Raw genomic sequence first — 19,889 nt, forward strand, 5'->3', positions numbered from 1 at the left:
TAGCGGCAGTGCGAACCAATTGACTATGGATTATCGATAACGCCCGCAAGGTCCCGCCCGGCGCAGAGCAAACCCTGGTGTGTGATTTTTAACTTTATATACATCCCAGTCCAACACAGGCGAATCCAAATCTTGTGCTCCCGTGTGAGTGAGAAATGGCAGGGAGAAGGTGGAAAGGATAAGCCGCGAGAGTCCGTGAATTCAGCAGTTGGAGGGGGGTATATGTTCCTAGTCACCTGAGCCTCCTGCCCGGAGATCAGATTGGCTCGCTGCTGCAACCAATCACAGAGCGCAACGGAATCATAACAAACAGCGCGTGATAGCGGGAGTGAACCTGAGACTTCCGGGTTGGGGGACGCGGGTCATCGGGATTGGCTAGTGGTGGTGGCAGGCTGTCATTGGTCGGTGCAGGGGTGTTTGCTTGCCACAGCGGAGATTGAGAAAGTGTAAATAGATAGGAAAGTGCTCCAAGCAGAAACGTCCCAAAATGCATGAGTTTGAGTAACCAGTTTATGGCTTGGAAGGATGGAAATTGACTTGCTGTTCCAACCTTTGATGAAGAGTTACCTAGACTCGAAACATTAGCTTGCTGCCTCTCTATGAATGCTGCCTGACGCGCTGTGATCCACAGCATTTTGTTTTCAAACCAACATGCAATTATTACGAAGTATTTATGACACAGAAATGGATATTTGGACCCAATGATAGATTGATCAACAACAAAAACAGAAACTGCTGGAAAATCTCAGCAGGTCTGGTAGCATCTGTGGAGAGAAATCAGTCAAAGTTTGGGTGAAGATTTGTAGCTCGGGTGCTCGTTGTTGTGGTTCTGTTCGCCGAGCTGGAAATTCTTGTTGCAAACGTTTCATCCCCTGTCGAGGTGACATCCTCAGTGCCGGAGGAAACACCACAGAGGCGCTTCACAGGAGGCTCCCAAGCACTGAGGATGTCACCGAGACAGGGGACGAAACGTTTGCAATAAAAATTTCCAGCTCGGCGAACAGAATCACAACAGAAATCAGTCAAGTTCTGAAGAAGTGTCACTGGACTAATTCTGATTTTTCTCCACTGATGTTGCGAGATCTGCTGAGATTTTCCAGCAATTTCTGTGTTTGTTTCTGATTTCCATCATCCGCAGTTCTTTTGGGTATTTTTTGTTTCGTGCTAGATTGATCAAATGTCCATTGCACAGAAACTAGCCACTTCTGTTCCTGTGGAGGTTGGTTAGTTCAGTTCACCTGGTTAGCTGGTTTACGGTACAGAATGATACCAACAATATGGGTTCAATTAATCAATAAAGTCCCACCTTCTCAATGTCTCCTCAGGTTTAATTCACTACCATCTCTCTCTAATGAGAGAGCAGCCCTTTGATTCCCTAGAACTATAGCAATTTTACCATACCTATCAAATAAATATCAGTGAGGTGGGTGCAATGCTTGCACTTGACTATCTTTATTTGGCAGAACACTGTCTTGTAGGTATATGTGGACTCAAATAAGCTTTCACTTTAAAAGCACAAGATGATAGGAGTGGGTAATTTTCATTGTTTACAAATCTTCAAAATTTTGTTATCCCTTGATCTGACTTTCAGCTCAATATCATTTTGCATTGTAATTATCTTCAATTCAATTTTGCAAATTTGTGGATCAAATGCCTGATGAAATCAACCCAGCAATGTCTACATGAAGGAATGGACTTGAGACAAATGTTGCAATTTGTTCCATCACATCTAGTTTATAAAATTGACTGTTGAATTCCTCTGCCAACATCCCCAGGTGTACATGGAAGCTTTCTGGGTTGAACCATTTTCCTTTGTCTTTGATTTTGTTTCGAGTATTTTCTCTCGACTGTGGAGGTGTTGCAGCATTTCATTATTTGATCGTGAAGATCGTAGACCCCAGTTTCAATTTAAATGCATTCACAGCACTGATCAAATGTGCTAAGTGTGCTATGCTTACCCTGCATTTCTCAGTTTAGCTCTTTCACTGTTGATGTTGATGTTTATAAGGAACCTTGCAATTTGCCTACCAATGAAACAGCTTCACAGCAGACAACATTTCCCCAGCCCTACGCTCATCCCTGAAATATTTGGATAATAACTATGTGAGGCTCCGAATTATCAACTACAGCTTCACTTTCAAAAATATAATCCCAACCAAGCTACTGTCAAAACTCTGAGATGTTGGCCTTTCCAACCCTCAGCTTCCTGACCCACAGACCTCAATCAGTAAAGATAGATAACAGCACCTCCTCGACGATAATCCTGAACACCAGCACCCTGCAAAGATGTGTACTCAGACCCCGACTATACTCCTTGTACACTCTCGACTATGTGGCCAAATTTCGTAGAAACGCTATCTACCAGTTTGCTGATGACAAGACTGTTGTAAGCCAGATATGAAACAATGAAGAGACAATACAGAAAGGAGATAGAATGCTTGGTGTCATGGTACAATGATAACAATCTGTCCCTCAATGTCAGCAATACTAAGGAACTGATCGTTGACTTCAGGAAGAAAGGAGAAGGATATGCCCCAAATCTACATCAATGGAGCTGAGGTTGAGAGGATTGAGAGCATCAAATTCCTAGGCATGATGATAATCAATAGTTTGTTCTGGACCTCCTACGTAGATGTGATGGTCAAGAAGGCACAACAATGCCTCTTCTTCCTCAGGAGGCTTAGGAAATTCGGCATATCCATAAGGACCCTCACCAACTTTTACAGATGTATCATAGAAAGCATTCTATCTGGGTGCATAACAGTTTAATATGACAACTGCTCTGCCCAGCACTGTAAGAAATACAAAAAGTTATGAACATAGCCTAGACCATCACGAAAGTCAGCCTCCCATCCATGTACTCCAACTGCACTTTTCTTGCAGCGGAAAGGTTGCCAAAGACCCCTCCCATCCCAGTAATATTCTCTTTGAACCTCTTCCATCAGGCAGATGATATAGAAACTTAAAAACAGGTTCAAGAACTGCTTCTTCTCTGCTGTTAGTAAACTGCTGAATGGACCTTTCTAATTTGAGATCTAATGTTGATCTTGCTTTTGTGCACCTGTAGCCATGTGTGCCTGGCTGTGTCTAAATACCCCATGATCTGTATGTCCTTGTATGCTATGATCTGCCTGTACTGTTCGCAAAACAAAACTTATCACAGTACTTAGATTCATGTGACAACACGTCAAATAAAGATTCCAAAATTGTGCAACCATGCAATGTCTGACAGCTTACTGAATAGCAAGTTTTGAGAAGATTTGTAGCTCAAGTTGCGGTTCTGAATATAGGTTTGCTTGCTGAGCTGGAAGGTTCATTTTCAAATGTTTCATCACCATATTAGCTAACATCTTCAGTGACCCTCTGGGTGAAGCACCGCTAGTGTTTCCTGCTTTCTGTTTATTTGTTTGGATTTCCTTGGGTTGGTGATGTCATTTCCTGTGGTGATGTCATTTCCTATGGTGATGTAATTTCCTGTTATTTTTCTCAGGGGGTGTTGAATGGGGTCCAAGTCAATGTGTTTGTTGATAGAGTTCTGATTGGAATGCCATGCTTCTAGGAATTCTCGTGCATGTCTCTGTTTGGCTTGTCCTAGGATGAATGTGTTGTCCCAATTAAAGTGGTGTTCTTTCTTATCTGTAGTAAGGATACTAGTGAGAGAGGGCCATGTCATTTTCTTGTTAGTTCATGTTCATGTATTACTAGAAGCATTGCATTCCAACCAGAACTCTATCAACAAACACATTGACTTGGAACCCATTCAACACCCTCTGAAAAAAAGAGCACGAAATGGCATCACAATAGGAAATGACATCACCACAGGAAATGACATCACCAACCCAAGGAAATCCAAACATATAAATAGAAAGCAGGAAACACCAGCAGTGCTTCATCTGGAGGCTCACTGAAGATGTTATCTAGTATGGTGACGAAACGTCTGAAAATGAACCTTCCAGTGCAGCGAGCAAACCTGCACCCAGAGCCTACTGAGTACTTAAGACCTTGATTTCAAAATATAGACAATTTAAGGTATCAGATCGAAAAATCTTTGCAGGACCTTCCCTTGTCTTAATCACCTCATATCAGTTTAGGATTAGTTCACTTTAGGTGACAATGAGTTTGTCAAGTAAGGATTTAAGTAAGGTCGTTGAAAGGTTCTTTCTGGAATTGAGTTTACAATCTTAACAAGTTTCATTTGATGAGAAAAATTGATATCTTTACTTGCTAATACGTTTTGGTGGGTTATGCAGTGGTAATTGCTGAAGGAGAAGAAATCAGAATGATTTCTGCAAAATACAACAATACCTGCATTTGAGCCAACCGTAGCTGTTGTGTTATCATCGTTGATGGAAACCAGTTTCTCGGGTAGAATGCTTTTCTCAAGTATTCAGCCTTTGCATTTATTGTAGATTTCCTCACTTCTTGTTCACTATTTTAAAGCAAGAAACGGGTGCCCTTCAGTTATGATCTTAAAAACTATGAGCACAAATACAATTAGTTTGGCTGTGTCAAATGTTGATAGATTCAATGAACTGCAGTAAGAAGGCCATTTAGGTCCTGCTTTAGTTTCTGAAAGATTCTGAAAGATTGGAGGGAGGTTGTACTTATCTTGCTACTGTGGAAGCACCAAGTAACGTGCCGTGGACTGCAATTGTTATTTCTTCTTCACTCTTAAAGTGTTTTGAGTGAAAAGTAAGCAGCTGAAGTTGTTGTTTCTGAAATTGCTTCACCTTTTGTGAATGATTTGTGGTGTTTTTCCAGAAGATGGCAAATGTAAAATCATACTTCAGTGTTGCTTGTTTCGAGAAAATGATTCGACTTTTCAAAACTGCCTTCAATATTCCATTCAAAAGCATGCTGTTGAAGAGAAGACTGTCTTGATTTTGCATTGTTGTGCGATTGCATTCCAAATTTCCCTTTTGCTTATCAATATACATTGGTGATATAAGAGACTTGTCTTTTGCAAACTTGAATGGAAATTGATTTTAATATTCCATGTGGAAGTTGTATATTTTTCATTTCTTTTTAGATGGATCAGATTCCTCACTTATCATTATTGTTTCACCCTGTAGTTTGTGACAATATCCTGTTACTGGCTATGCTGCAGGTTGGTCTTTGAATCTGCACCCCTGGAAAATCCAGATGTTGCTAGTTGCTTCCAAGTGTGGAGATTTGGGAGCTCACGTCTGTCGTCATGATTTGTTTTCAGGGCTACTGGTTATCCTGCATTGCTTGAATATTTAATGTGGGATGGGGTATCGTTCCCCATAATGTTCCTTCATTGCGCGCAGGCATTTTAGATAAGCAGCAGAAGAAAAATATCTGCAAGTCTACAGAGAATGGACATGTGTGTGCGACTATGTGAGCTTTTGAGAGAGTACACGTGATGGATTGAATAACCTCCTATGTTTCTAGTACTGTGATATGCTGGTTTCACACAACAAAATCAAAGTTTTCTCTTGCAACATGTTTAGAATCCTGAAGCTTTCATATTAACAACAAATTCAATACATTTACCATTGATTCAAACTCATCTTTATCCATTATTTTGGAATAAACTAGATGATTCGAAATGCTGGCATCCAGGTGAACCCTATTGGAGCTTTCAATTCCATCTACTCCATTGTTGTTGCCTCTGCAATAGCATATGACTCAGCCACTTCAGCTCATTAATGAATTCTCATTCATGTCTTTTGGTCAAGTCAACTTCAAACTTGACTATGCAATTACTTATTCTGACTACTTACATTTGTAATTGCTGGTTGGTCCAATACTCTTCTGCCCAAATCCCATTCAGTCACTTCTGGTTTATCTTTCAGCTCTGATCTTACTGGCCATATTGGTACTTCACCTATAAATTTAAAATTCTTATCAATGAGTTTAAATGTCTTCATAGCCTTTCCCTTCTCTCTATAAACGCCTACAGAATTAAAATTGCTCAGTCCGAGGCTTCTCATTGCCGCTGACTTTGGCTTATTATGCATTTCACCCATTAATGTTGACTGCACCATCAATCACTAAGCTGCAGACTCTAGTATTTCCTGCCTAAATCACTCATCCTCACTGTCACTCTTTTTCTCCTTTTGAGGCACTTCATAAAATCCATCTCTTTGAATAAGCTTATGTCAGCTATTCTTAAATCTCTTTCCTTAGCTAATCATCATTTTTTTGTTTCTGGAGCATTTTCCTTCATTAAATGTCTTCTTTAAATATAGCTTCCGTTTTAATGTCTGTCTCAAAGCTTATCTTCTCTACCAAATTTCAAGGCATCCTTTCAGTCTTCCTCCACAAATTGCCCTCTGTTTCCATAATTGTTTTCTGTCCACTTTGGGTGTGAAGTCTCTTGCACCCTTCTGAAGGCTGAAAAATAATCCAAGTCGCAATTATTGAGTGCTCCTATCTGGAACAATTTAGTGACTGGGGCTTATGCCTGAACAAAAAAAATGCTTTAAAAATAGTAAAATATTCTGAGATGTTTCAAATTACATTGTCAAGTAGGACTTGACACAAAGTCTCATAAGGAAATACAGTCAGTCCGCCTTATCCACGAGGGTTCTGTGCCTGAGAACTCCTGTGAATGATGAAATTTGCAAGTGTTACTGGCTATGCTGCAGGTTGGTCTTTGAATCTGCACCTCTGGAAAATCCAGGTGTTGCTGGCTGCTTCCAAGTGTGGAGATGTGGGAGGTTTAAGATCACGATTAAATGATTTTTGCACATGGATGTTGATTTTTCTTGTTAGTTATTTTTTTGGCACGGATATGTGAAATAGCAAGTTGTATTAGGGTTGTTGAGAAAAAAAAAAGTAGGTTTTAATAAATGCCTGCAAGAGTCTGGGTAGATTAAGGCATTTACCACAAATAATGTTATAAAGTGAAGGTTGACCCCGCTCTGAGAACTAAAACCAAAACACCCAAAAAGGATCGCCTTACCATGTAATCGATAACAAGAGTGTGTAAAGTAGTGTAACCTGCTCATCAGCAACTACTAGTTGTTAAGTAAAAATAAATCCCTGACACTCACTTTAAAATCAGAAGTAACAATTAATTTATTTAACTTTAACAGTGAACAAATTAACTAAACTATTAATAAACCGAATAAATCCCTTCTAACTGATAACTATTCCCAAATAAAGCAAGTTTCTAATGGTGTGCAATTCAAATAAATGCAAGTTCCACTCATTTACAAAAACACACAATTTAATCTCTCGAAATTGCAGCCAGGTTGTCTTCTGGAATGTTCTTTGCCTTCTCCTGTTGTTCTTCTGCCAGAAGCGCTTCTTCCGATTCTTCTGTCAGAAATGCCCTTTCCTGCAATTCTTTGTCATTGGTACTGTTATTATTTAGGTGGTACGTTCTTTAATACAGAGATGACTGTGAGAGACCATTTCTGTCTGAGAGTTGAGGACTCTCAACTCTGGCGAATGGCAGTTAACTCTAGGGTCTTTGTTCAACTGCCCTCTCCTTTTATACTCTTGATGACACATTAGTTTCTTACAACAAGATTGGTTCTATGTTACGAGGAGAAAGTGAGTCTGCAGATGCTGGCCGCCTACTTGCGGAGCGATTCAGGGAGCACCTCTGGGCCACCCGGACGAACCAACCCAACCAACCTGTGGCACAGCATTTCAACTCCCCCTCCCACTCCACCGAGGATATGCAGGTCATTGGACTCATCCACCGCCAAACCACAACAACCCGACGGTCGGAGGAGGAGCGTCTTATCTTCCGACTGGGAACCCTCCAACCGCAGGGGATGAACTTGGACTTCACCAGTTTCTTCATCCCCCCTCCCCCCACCTTGTCTCAGCCGGATCCTTCCAGCCCGGCACCGCCTTCCTGACCTGCAGTCTTCTTCTTGACCTCTCCGCCTCCACCCTACTCCGACCTATCACCCTCACCTTGACCTCTTTCCACCTATCACATTTCCAACTCCCCTCCTCCAAGTCCCTCCTCCCTACCTTTTATCTTCTCCTGCTGAACACTCTCTGCTCATTCCTGAAGAAGGGCCTGTGCCCGAAACGTCGAATCTCCTGTTCCCTGGATGCTGCCTGACCTGCTGTGCTGTTCCAGCAATAAAGTTTCAACCTGGTTCTATGTTACCAAAACCATCAGATTTAAATGTAATAGGTTTTTGATATCTAAATGCCTAGTTCAAATTGATTGGCTCAATTAAAAACCTGTTGTCTTCATAAAAACTGCTGCTTGGCCTGCTAACTGTACAGCCTTTCAATGCAAATGTTTCAGTTCAGGTGCTCTCTATTCCTGCAAACTTTAAAGCTGTTCACAGACATCCATTTTAACTCTGAACACTGAAAAAACACCATCTTTTACAGGGACCACGCAATGCTTTCCTAGCTTTTACAATTTTACTCACACCAAATTCTAACTTCCTGTCTCCCAATCTATAATTACTCTGCTGAGCTTCAGTAGTGAAACAAAAAAAATGGAATGCCCAAAATGCCAGAGTTGGATAGGTACAGAGATTGCTAAGTCTTACAGGGCTGGAGGGAGTTTTAGAGACAGGGAGAAGTGAGGCCATGTAGAAATTGAAAACATAAGAACATAATAACTAGGTGTAGGAGTAGGCCATCTGGCCCTTTGAGCCTGATCTGCTATTCAGTAAGATCATGGCTGATATTTTCGTGGCCTCAGCTCCACTCACCCACCGTCTCACCATAACCCTTAATTCCTTTACTGTTCAAAAAAATTCTTAGCTTTAAAAATATTTACTGAGGAAGCCTCAACCACTTCACTTGGCATGGAATTCCATACGTTCATAACCCTCTGGGTGAAGAAGTTCCTTCTCAATTCAGTCCTAAATTTGCTGTCCCTAAGTTTGAGGCTATGCCCTCTTGTCCTAGTTTCACCTGTTAGTGGAAACATCCTCTCTACTTCTATCTCATCTATTCCCTTTGTAATTGTATATGTTTCTGTAAGACTCCCCCTCATTCTTCTAAATTCCAATGAATATAATCCCAATCTACTCAGTCTGTCCTCATAAGCTAACCCCCTAAATTCTGGAATCAACCGAGCGAACCTCCTGTGTGACTCTTCTAGTGCCAGTACATCCTTTTTCAAGTAAGGAGACCAAATCTGCACGCAGTATCTTCAGTTGTGGCCTCAGCAGCACCTGAGACAGCTGCAACATAACATCTCCAATTTTAAACTCAATCCCTTTGGCAATGAAGGACAAAATTCTACTTGCCTTCTTAATTACCTGCTGCACCTGCAGAGCAACCTTCTGTGATTCATGGACAAGGACACCCAGGTCCCTCTGCACAGCAGAGTGCTGCAATTTCTTACCATTCTAGTAATAGTCCTTTTTACTGATATTCTTACCGAAATGGATGACTTCACATTTATTAATATTGTACTCCATTAGCCAAACTTTTGCCCACTCATTTGAACTATCAATGTCCCTTAGCAAAGTTTCACACTTTACTGTACCACTCATCTTAGTGTCATCCACAAACTTTGACAGACTACACATGGTCCCCAACTTCAAATCATCTGTGTAAATTTTGAATAATTGTGGTCCCGACACTGATCCCTGAGGCACTATTAGTCACTGATTGCCAACCAGAATAGCACTCATTTATTCCCGCTCTTTGCTTCCTGTTTATTAACTAATCCTCTATCCATGCTAATACATTGCCCGTAATGCCTTGCATCTCTATCTTATGCAGCAGCCTTTTGTGTGGAACCTTGTCGATTGCCTTTTGAAAATTTAGATACACCACATCTACTGGGTCCCTGTTGTCCACCGTGTTTGTAATATCTTCGTAGAATTCCAAAAAATTAGTTAAGCATGACCTGCCCTTCATGAACCCATGCTGCATCTGCTCAAAGGGGCAATTTCTATCTAGATGCCATGCTATTCTTCCATTGGTAATAGATTCAAGCATTTTCCTCACTACAGAAGTTAAGTTAACTAGTCTATAATTCCCCATTTTTTGTCTATCTCCCTTTTTGAACAGTGGCATCACACTTGCTGTTTTCCAATCTGCTAGAACTGCTCCAGAGCCCAATGAATTTGGAAACTTACCACAAATGCATTTGTTATTTCTCCAGCTAACTCTTTCAGCACCCTGGGGTGCGTTCCATCACGGCCCGGGGACTTGTCCACCCTTAGCTCCATTAACTTACCCAGCACTGCCTCTTTAATAATGATTGTTTCCAGGTCCTCACCCACCTTCGTCTCTTTGTCAGTTACTGGCATGTTATTAGGGTCCTCCACTGTGAAGACTAACACAAAATACCTGTTCAATGCCTCAGCCATTTTCTCATATTCCCATGACTAAATCCCCCTTCTCATCCTCTAAAGGACCAATGTTTACCTTAGCCACTCTTTTTGCTTTATATATTTATAGAAACTTTTGCTATCTGTGTTTATATTCTGAACTAGTTTTCTTTCTCACAATCTATCCTACTTTTCTTTATAACTTTCTGTTGACCTTGAAAGTTTTCCCAATCTTCTAGTTTCCTGCTGACCTTGGCCACTTTAATGCTGTCTCCTTTCATTTAGACATATTGGAGGCTGGAAGTACACAGCAAGCGAGACAGCATCAGGAGGTGGAGAAGTTGACGTTTCAGGTTTAACCCTTCTTCAGGACTGGGGGTGGGTGTAAGGGGAGCTGCAGATAAAGGGGGTGGTTGGGGTCAAGGTGGTGAGGTGGGGATAGGTGAACACAGGTAGAGGATACAAACTGGTTGGAATGAATCTGGTTGGTAGCTAGAAGGAACGGTCAATGAGAGGAGGGGAGGGAAGGGAGGGGAAGCAGCTGGAAATGGAGTTATTTGAAATTGGAAAACTCAATGTTGAGTCCTCCGGGCTGTAGGCTGCCCAGGCAGAAGGTGAGTTGTTGTTCCTCCAATTTGCGGTCTGATTCACTGTGGCAATGGAGGAGATCAAAGATGCTCGTGTCAGAAAGGGAGTGGGAAGGGAAATTAAAATGGGCAGTGATTGGGAGATCAGGTCAGCCCTTGCAGGCCCAGATGAAATGCTCGACAATACGTGCCCTTAGTTTACGTTTGGTCTCCTTGATGTAGAGAAGACCATATCGGGAGCACCAGATACAGTAAACTAGGTTGGAAGAGAGGCAGGTGAACCTCTGTCTCACCTGGAAGGATTGTTTGAAGCCCTAGATGGAGGTGAAGGGAGTGATGTGCTGGCAGGTTTTGCATCTTCTATGGTTGCAGGGGAAGGTACTGGGAGATCCGGGGGTGTTGGTGGGGGAGGAGTGGCGCGAGCCAAAGATTGGCGAAGGGAACAGTCCTTGCAGAAGGTGGAAAGGGGTGGGGAATGTAAGATGTTCTTGGTGGTGGGGTCTAGTTTGAATAGATAGCCTCCTTTATTTCCTTAGACACCCATGACAGATTACCCCCTTTCCTACAGTCCTTCCTTTTCGCTGGTATATACTTCTGCTGAGCGCTTTGAAATTCCTCCACCAACTGTCCCACCATAAAGTATTTGCTTCCAATCTACTTTAGCCAACACTTCCCTCATCCTATTCTAGTCTCCCTTGTTTAAGCACAGGATCCTGGTATTGGATTTTGACTTCTCACTTCCCACCTATATTCAACCACACTGTGATCGTTCCTTCCAAGAGGATCCCTAACTATGAGATCATTAATTATTCCTACCTCATTACACAGGACTAGATCTAGGATAGCTTGCTCCCTGTTCAGTTCCATTACATACTGTTCAAGAAATCTATCATGGATACATACAATGAACCACTCCTCAAGGCTACCCGGACCAAACTGGTTCGACTAATCGACATATAGATTAACATTCCCCATGATAATTGCCATACCATTTTTACAGGCATTAGCTCTTTCTTTGTTTATTGCCGACCCCAATGTGTTGTTATTATTTGGTGGCCTATAGACTATACCTATCAATTACTTTTTTCTTCATACAATTTCTAATTTCCACTCAAATGGATTCAATCTTATTCTCCATAGAACCTATATCATCTCTCATCACCGCTCTGATGCCATCCTTAAAAATGAGAGCTACACCACCTCCTTTACCTTCCTGTCTGTCCTTCCGAATAGTCTGAAACCCCTGGGTATTTAACTCCCAGTCGTGACTATCTTGCAACCATGTCTCTGCAATGACTACTAAATCATATTCATTCATGATGATTTGGACCGTTAACTGATCTACCTTGTTATGAATGCTACGAGCATTCAGGTAAAATATCCTTATGCTAATTTTCGTTGTGAATTCCAACGTCTCCAATAATATCTCCTGAATTATCCTTCCTTTTTACTTCTTTCATAGTCTTACATGTTATTAAACCTTCCAGCACACATGCTAACTTCTGCTTTCCTTCTTATTTACCACCATACTTCCTGTTGTTTTCCCCTTTCCTTCCACCCAACTCATTAGTTTAAACTCCTAGTGACCACCCTATTTATTCTTTTCGCTAGAACACTCTTTCCAGATTGGGACAGTCTCCACTTGAACCATCGGTACAGATCCCTCCTGTTCCCAAACTGATGCTAGTGTCCCATGAAATGGAATCCTCTTTCACACGACACTCCCTTAGCCTGTGTTTACTTCTATAATTTTTTTATCCACAAACCAATTTACATGTGACTCGGGTAGTAACCTGGAGATTAGCCTTGTTCCAACGTGGACCACAGCAACTGGATCCTCACTCTTCCACTCCAATATCTTTTCAAGCTGGTCAGAGCTGTCCTGAACCCTGGCAACAGGCAGGCACCACACCATGCAGGACTCACAATCCTGCTTACAAAGGATACTATCTATTCCCCTAATTATAGAGTCCACTACAACTACCACTTGTGTTTGCTTCCCCCTCTTGAATGGCCTCCTGCACCATGATGCCATGGTCAGCTGGCTCATCCTTCCGGCAACCCTTTTCCTCATCTAAACGGGAGCAAGTCCTTCATACCCGTTGTACAAGGTCAAGAGCTAAGCTCCTCCATTCCTGAGCTCAGGATCTCCCTACCTGTCTCACTTGCAGTCACACCCTGCTGTCCATAAAACAGAATGAGAATTCTAAATGTGGGTTATTGAAAATAATTCTTCAAGTACAGGGCAAATTGGCTCTGAACTTGGTGTGAGTTAGAGCAACATGTGTTGTGCAAATGCTGAAGTTTACACTGGATTTAAAGTGGGAGGCAAGCCAGAGGAAATTTGAATAATTGCTCGAGAAATTGGAGAGCATTGGAATATTTATTCATTTGAGAGATGCTGCAAAGCTGCAGGCCCACAAGTAGCCACAATGTAAGGTTGGAAATTCTCTTCCACCATTTTGTCTTGATACCAAAGATAATTTGACTGTAAAATGTATCACAGTGCAGCCCTTTTGGAATTACTCAAGTCCTTTGTGGTTTGTGATTGAGCCATTTTGGGATCAACCTCTTACTTAATATTAACAGAGTGCCGTCACAGAGGACGATGACTCTGGTAATAAAGTTAACAACTTTTTAAAAATAAGTTTTAAACAAAATATGAATCTGCTGCAGAAAACAAATATAACAACATTAATGGCTGTGGCTGGCTCCAAATGCAAAACTTGCAGGTTGCAAATTTAAAAGCACAATGTACAACCAACTTTAAAAGGAAACTTGTCATCTGTTTGCAGACAGTTTGTGATATTAGAAGCTAATGTGCAATGAACTCTGGCATCAGGCTGATCTTAGCCCACTGTAAATGTTGTAACTGCACTGCAAAACATTTTACAATTCTATCAGAATTTCACAGGGAATAAGAATACAATAGACTCTCAACTTTAACCCAAATATTGCTGCTCTTGGAGCTAAGTTTTGTTGTCTATGAATTCTCCAGTTTTTCATAAGGAATATTATCCAGTGGATGAAAGCAATTATAAGAAAATAATGTGAAGAGGCTGGGTTAGGATGGAGTGTTTGTGAACTGTGACACTGAAGCGTTTCTTATACTGAGCTGAAATAACTTCATCTAATCAGCCCCAGTCTTCAATCAAAAATGCTCCAATTAACAAACACTTAAATTGGCTCTGATGTGTACTGTATTTTTCCGTAGCTCTGAATATCAATTGATCTGCATTGATGTTATCACTACAGCATTATTGTAATACAGCACTGAATAGAAAATGGTATTTCTTTGCATATCAATGAGTGCACTGCATCCTTGCACAACTTTCATACAGATGAATTTACATAAAGTGTTCTTTGAGAAGGATCAGTTTAAAAAGAGACAAAAAAAAAATCCATGTTATGGCTTAGGAGATGGTGAAGTAGCCTGTTAAGAGTAGCAAACAAAGGGCTGCAATAAAAGACTGTTTTCCCATCTGAAGTGGACACCTTCACTCTGATCTGTGTTATGCTGCATCTGCCAGGCATTTGCCCACTCATTCAAATTATCTAAATTATGTTGAAACCTTTTTTGCATCTTCTTCAGCACTTTCACTCCTACCCAGTTTATGTTGTTAGCTGACATATGTTGTGAATAGCTAGAGCCAAGCACTGTTCCCTGTGAAAGCAAACTTGTCACAGCCTTGCTCATTTATATTCCCCCTTTCGGTTTCTTGTCTTCTCACCATTCACAGACCATGCTAGTATATTACCACCAATCCCATGTTATTAGACTTTACACAATAATCCTTTAAGTGGCACTTAATCAGAATTCAAATATACCACTTCCATTAGTTCTTCCTCATCTGTTTTGCTAGTTACACTCTTTTCAAAAACTCCCAACAGGTTTAGCAAACAGTTTCTTGTTTATAAATTTGTGTTGATTTTGTATAATTTCGTTGGTACTTTTTAGTTTAAAAGGCACCTGGGTGGGTATATGTATAGGAAGGATTTAGAGGGATATAGGCCAAGTGCTGGAAAATGGAACTAGATTAGGTTAGGATATCTGGTCAGCACGGATGAGTTGGATCAAAGGGCCTGTTTCCATGCTGTACATCTCTATGACTCTAAGTGTCTTGCTGTCACATTTTCTGGTGAATCTACTAAGAATGAACTTAATAGATGTCACCACCAGCTTCTCAGGAGGAATTGGGGTAGGCCCGTGCTGGAAGAATAAAAAACAAAGCTGAATACTTCGATATTTAGACAACTTTTGAAAAATGCTATCCTATAGGTTATTCTGCAAAATAGAATCCCATTAAAAGTGAGATCAAAGTTTTAGATTGGTATAAGAAGCAGCTACATTCATATCAATAGGAAAGAGATAATAAATGATTGTTGATCTACTTGAAGACCACAGATGTTCCATAATGTTCATTATTAGGATTGTTAAAACAAACAGTTTTCATCAATCACCTGAATGTAGACATTCAATGAATGATAGTTAATGAACACTGATTATTACTTTACTTACTTACAGTGTGGAAACAGGCCCTTCGGCCCAACAAGTCCACACCGCCCCGCCGAAGCGCAACCCACCCATACCCCTACATTTACCCCTTACCTAACACTACGGGCAATTTAGCATAGCCAATTTACCTGACCTGCACATCTTTGGACTGTGGGAGGAAACCGGAGCACCCGGAGGAAACCCATGCAGACACGGGGAGAACGTGCAAACTCCACACAGTCAGTCGCCTGAGGCGGGAATTGAACCCGGGTCTCTGGCGCTGTGAGGCAGCAGTGCTAACCACTGTGCCACCGTGCCGCCCCATGATGTAACATGGGGCAGAGCCAATGGATTATATTGCTACTAATGAGAGGGGAGTGTTGGCAGTCACAATGTGAAAGGCACTATGATTATATGGGGCCTGTTCAATTGCTGAGTTGGAATTCGAAGCACTTTGGACTGGACCTTTGTTCCCGGCAGAGAGGCTCAAAGACAGGACATTTGTCAATCTTGCAAATCTGACCTGGGAGAAAGTGCCCCGGATTTTCATTCTGTGTTGAGATCAGAGGCTGCTGGCTGTGGTGTAGTTTGGACACAAGGCCTGCCTCAATGCATTAGCATTGTACTGCACTTTAATTTTAAAAATCCAGAAATGTTCCTCATGCCCTCACACCCCTTTCCTTCTGCACATATTGTATGACTGATCCGTGCCACCATTTACCCTTCATAGCACCCTTCACCCTTCTATCAATCTCCATGACTCTCATATTTCCATGTCTGCCTATGATCTTGCACTCACACTGTGGCCCATTATAGCTCCTATGCCACCCTATGTTCCAGTTCCCAGCAACAAGACCCTGTAGTCCTATGTTAACTAAGTGACAACCAATGTCATGCCCCCTCCATCAAACACTGTCCATCTTCTCCATGCCAATATAGCCAATATTCACTCGGACCAAATTTCCCTATCCATGCTGACATAAAACAATCTTATATCTGTTCAATAATGTCATAATTCTGAAAAAATCCATTAATTAACAAAAATCAACAAATTAAATTTGTGACTAACCTATTCTTAAAACAAACATTTCTATTCAGATGCAAATATAGGTAGAAAAGTGAGTTGTGAAGAAGATATAAAAATCTACAAAGGGATATAGATAATTGAGTGGGTTAATATCTACAAATAGAGTACAATATGGGAAAGTGTGAAATTGTCTATTTTGACAAAAAGAAGCATATTATCTAAATGGTAAGAGGTTGCAGAGCTCTAAGATAGAGAGACATTGGTGTCCTAGTGCATGAATCAGAGAGTTAGAATGCAAGTACCGCAAGTAACCAGGAAAACTAAAATAATGTTATGGTTTATTGTGAGGGGAATTGAATGCAACAGTAGGGATATTATCTTTAGTTATACAGGGCATTGTGAAACCACATCTGGAGAATTAGTCACCATATTAGAAGAATGTCATGTATTGGAAGTAGTTCAGAGAAGATTTACTTGACTAATACATGGAATAAGTGGATTGCCTTGTGAGGAAATCCTCATTCCTGATGAAAGACATATGCCCGAAACGTTGATTCTCCTACTGCTTGGATTCTGCCAGACCTGCTGTGATTTTCCAGCACCACACTTTTTGACTCTGATCTCCAGCATCTGCAGTCCTTACGTTCTCCTTGTGAGGAAACGCTTGATAGGCTCAGCCTGTATTCACTGGAGTTTAGGAGATTCAGAGGTGACTTAATTGAAACATGTAAGATCCTGAGTGGACGTGACCATGTGGATGTTGAAAGAATTTTTTTTTATAGAAGAATCTAGAATTAAGGGTCATGGTTTAAAAAATAATGGGACACCTTACAAAACAGAGATGAGGAAACATTTTTCTCTCAGTAGGTTGTGAATCTTTGGAATTCATTTGCTCAAAAAGCAGTGAATGATGAATCTTTAAATTGCTTTGAGGTAGAGATAGACATCTTTTTGATTACCAAAGGGATGAAAGATAATCGGGGATATGTAGGAATATAGAGTTAATGTTAACATCAGATCAGCCATGAACTTATCGAATGGCAGAGCAGCATCACAAGAGGAAATTGTTTCTCTCTCTCTGCTCTGTTGAATCCTGTTAATACCTTAAATGGTGCTATTGCTCCCTGAAGTCTAAAATAATCACACTTTTATACACAAATAATAAAATGTACTCTAGGATTCATTGTTTTTGTACACTGCCTTTATGGCTGTGGTGAGTGATATGGAATTCTGCATACAGTATACATGTGCATGACAATATAGTTGTTTTGGAATAATATAAAGGATACAATTATGTCACACTTCAATATTTAATAGTTAAAAGGGGGGTTTGAGGTGGCAATCGTGTAGTTGGCTAGCTTGCTAATAGATACTGTCTTGTACATGATAAGTATGCATCTAGATGAGGTAACTATTGTATATTCTTGGTTTCTCAGGCTGAGACCTGTTAAAATAACACATACCTGTGACCAAACTCAAATTTTCCACAGTATTGCTCAGTAGTACATTGTGTCGTTCTTTTATCCATCAAGGCATTTGGGAAACTCCAAATGAGAGTTATAACTTTTGAAATCTTGCCATTTGCTCATTGGATGATACTGCTGCTTGATAATCATTAATTAGTGCCTATTTACATTGTGTTACAGTTCTATTTTTGATTCAGTTTTGACTTTGCAGCAACAACAGCTGCCTCTGTGATTAATCAGTTCTGCAATCTGAATGAATGTTGACACACACCAGTTAGGAGTCATAATTACAAAAAATGCATTGGTTTACTTGATTGTTGGAAAGCAATACGTTGGGAAGATCCTCTGAACAATTTTAGTAATAGCTTTAATCAGATAATCTATTTTTGATACAATTTGAATGTCAGATGACAAATATCTATAAGGAAACATTGAAACATAGCGATTAGGAACAAGATTAGGCCATTTATCCCAATCCTGCTTTCCCATTTCGCGATGCTTATGATTGATCGTCTATCTCAATGCCATACGTCTGCACTCTCCCCGTATCTTCTCATTCGTATCCAGATAGTCACCTCTTTTTTTTTGTTAAGTACTGTATATTCAGTGACTTTGCCTCCACAGCTTTCTTTGGTGGAGAATTCCATATGCTCAGCACCCTCTCAGTCCTAAATCACCAACCTGTATCCTGAGATCTTGACACCTTGTTCTAAATGCAAGTAAGGTTGGGCAATAAATTCTGGCACACTCTATGATGCCCGCATTCCATGAATGAATAAAACAAAAATCATGTCTGCATTATTGACAGGTTTTGTGACTGTATTCTTCACTGCAAAGATTTTCACCTGCATATAACGTATCTTCTTCCCCTCAGCCCAGTTTTAACATCCATACTTGATCACCTCAGTTTTTCCTGTCTTGCCTGCCATCCTTACAAGGATGTTGCCAGGATTGGAGGGTTTGAATTATAGGGAGAGGCTGAGTAGACTGTGGCTGTTTTCCCTGGAGCCTCCGAGGTTGAGGGGTGACCTTGTAGAGGTTTATAAAATCACGAGGGGCATTGGTAGGGTGAATAGTCAAGCTATTTTCCTTGGGGTAGGGGAGTCCAAAACTAGAGGGCATAGGTTTAAAGTGAGAGGGGAAAGATTTAAAAAAGGCCTAAGGGGCAATTTTTTCATGCAGAGGGTGGTGCGTGTATGGAATGAGCTACCAGAAGAAGTGGTGGAGGCCGGTACACATAGCATTTAAACGGTATCTGAATGGGTATATGACGAGGATGGGTTTGAGGGATATGGACCAAATGCGAGCAAATGGGACTAAATTACTTTCGGATATCTGGTTGGCATGGATGAGTTGGACTAAAGGGTCTGTTTCCATGCTGTATATCTCTATGACTGTACTATAAACTGAAGCTCATTGAAATTACTGTCTGGATTCTGTACCATTGCAGACACAATTCATTAATGTGAAATTCTCAGTCCCGTTATATTTTAACCTTCCCTGTTAAAAATCTCCTCCAGCATTATTCCCCCACTTGAAACAAAACTTATTATGACATTGGCCTTTCAGGAGTGAACCTTTGTTCATTGCTGAGGAATTCTCTGCCTAAATCTCCTTTACCTGTTTATCTTCCCTATTTTTAAGACTCTCCCTAAACGCATTTTTTTGATCCAGCCTTTGTCCTTAAAATCCCAAGCAGATCTATGCAGAGAGAAATTATAGCAGAGGATGACTTTCACTGAGACAATTTCACAAGTTTTTGAATCAGACATGTTTGCTGGTTCTGTTTGTTGAGCACAAGATGTTCCTACAATTAGAAAGAATTTGCTCAATACCAAAATCACCTCTGCTCAGAAACGTTTGATGTTTACAGTTTACTGAAATGTTTTGGCTGTATATTTCCCCTTCTGTAAAATACCAGCAGACTACCCTTTCCATCTGTCTGTAAACTTGACCCCAGTTTGTTTTCTGAGATCAGGTTATTTTCTATGCTTTCGTTCAGCTCACCTGAGAGTAGACAGGAAATTGTTGCAGTTGTCTATAGAACAGTCTTCTATCTAGCAGGGTTGGTTG

The 19,889-nt window shown here is 40.8% G+C and overlaps 1 protein-coding gene across 2 annotated transcripts in view; it reads left to right on the top strand.

Annotated features, from left to right (window-relative positions):
* The window catches only part of LOC122557551 (MORC family CW-type zinc finger protein 3), a 135,232-nt gene that overhangs the window by 565 nt on the left and 114,778 nt on the right, over positions 1-19,889 (top strand). The gene's annotated exons all lie outside the window — the stretch shown is intronic.

Source organism: Chiloscyllium plagiosum, unplaced genomic scaffold, assembly GCF_037043375.1.
Source record: "Chiloscyllium plagiosum isolate Xiang-an unplaced genomic scaffold, Cpla_swu_hap1 HiC_scaffold_11, whole genome shotgun sequence".
Taxonomy (NCBI): domain Eukaryota; kingdom Metazoa; phylum Chordata; class Chondrichthyes; order Orectolobiformes; family Hemiscylliidae; genus Chiloscyllium; species Chiloscyllium plagiosum.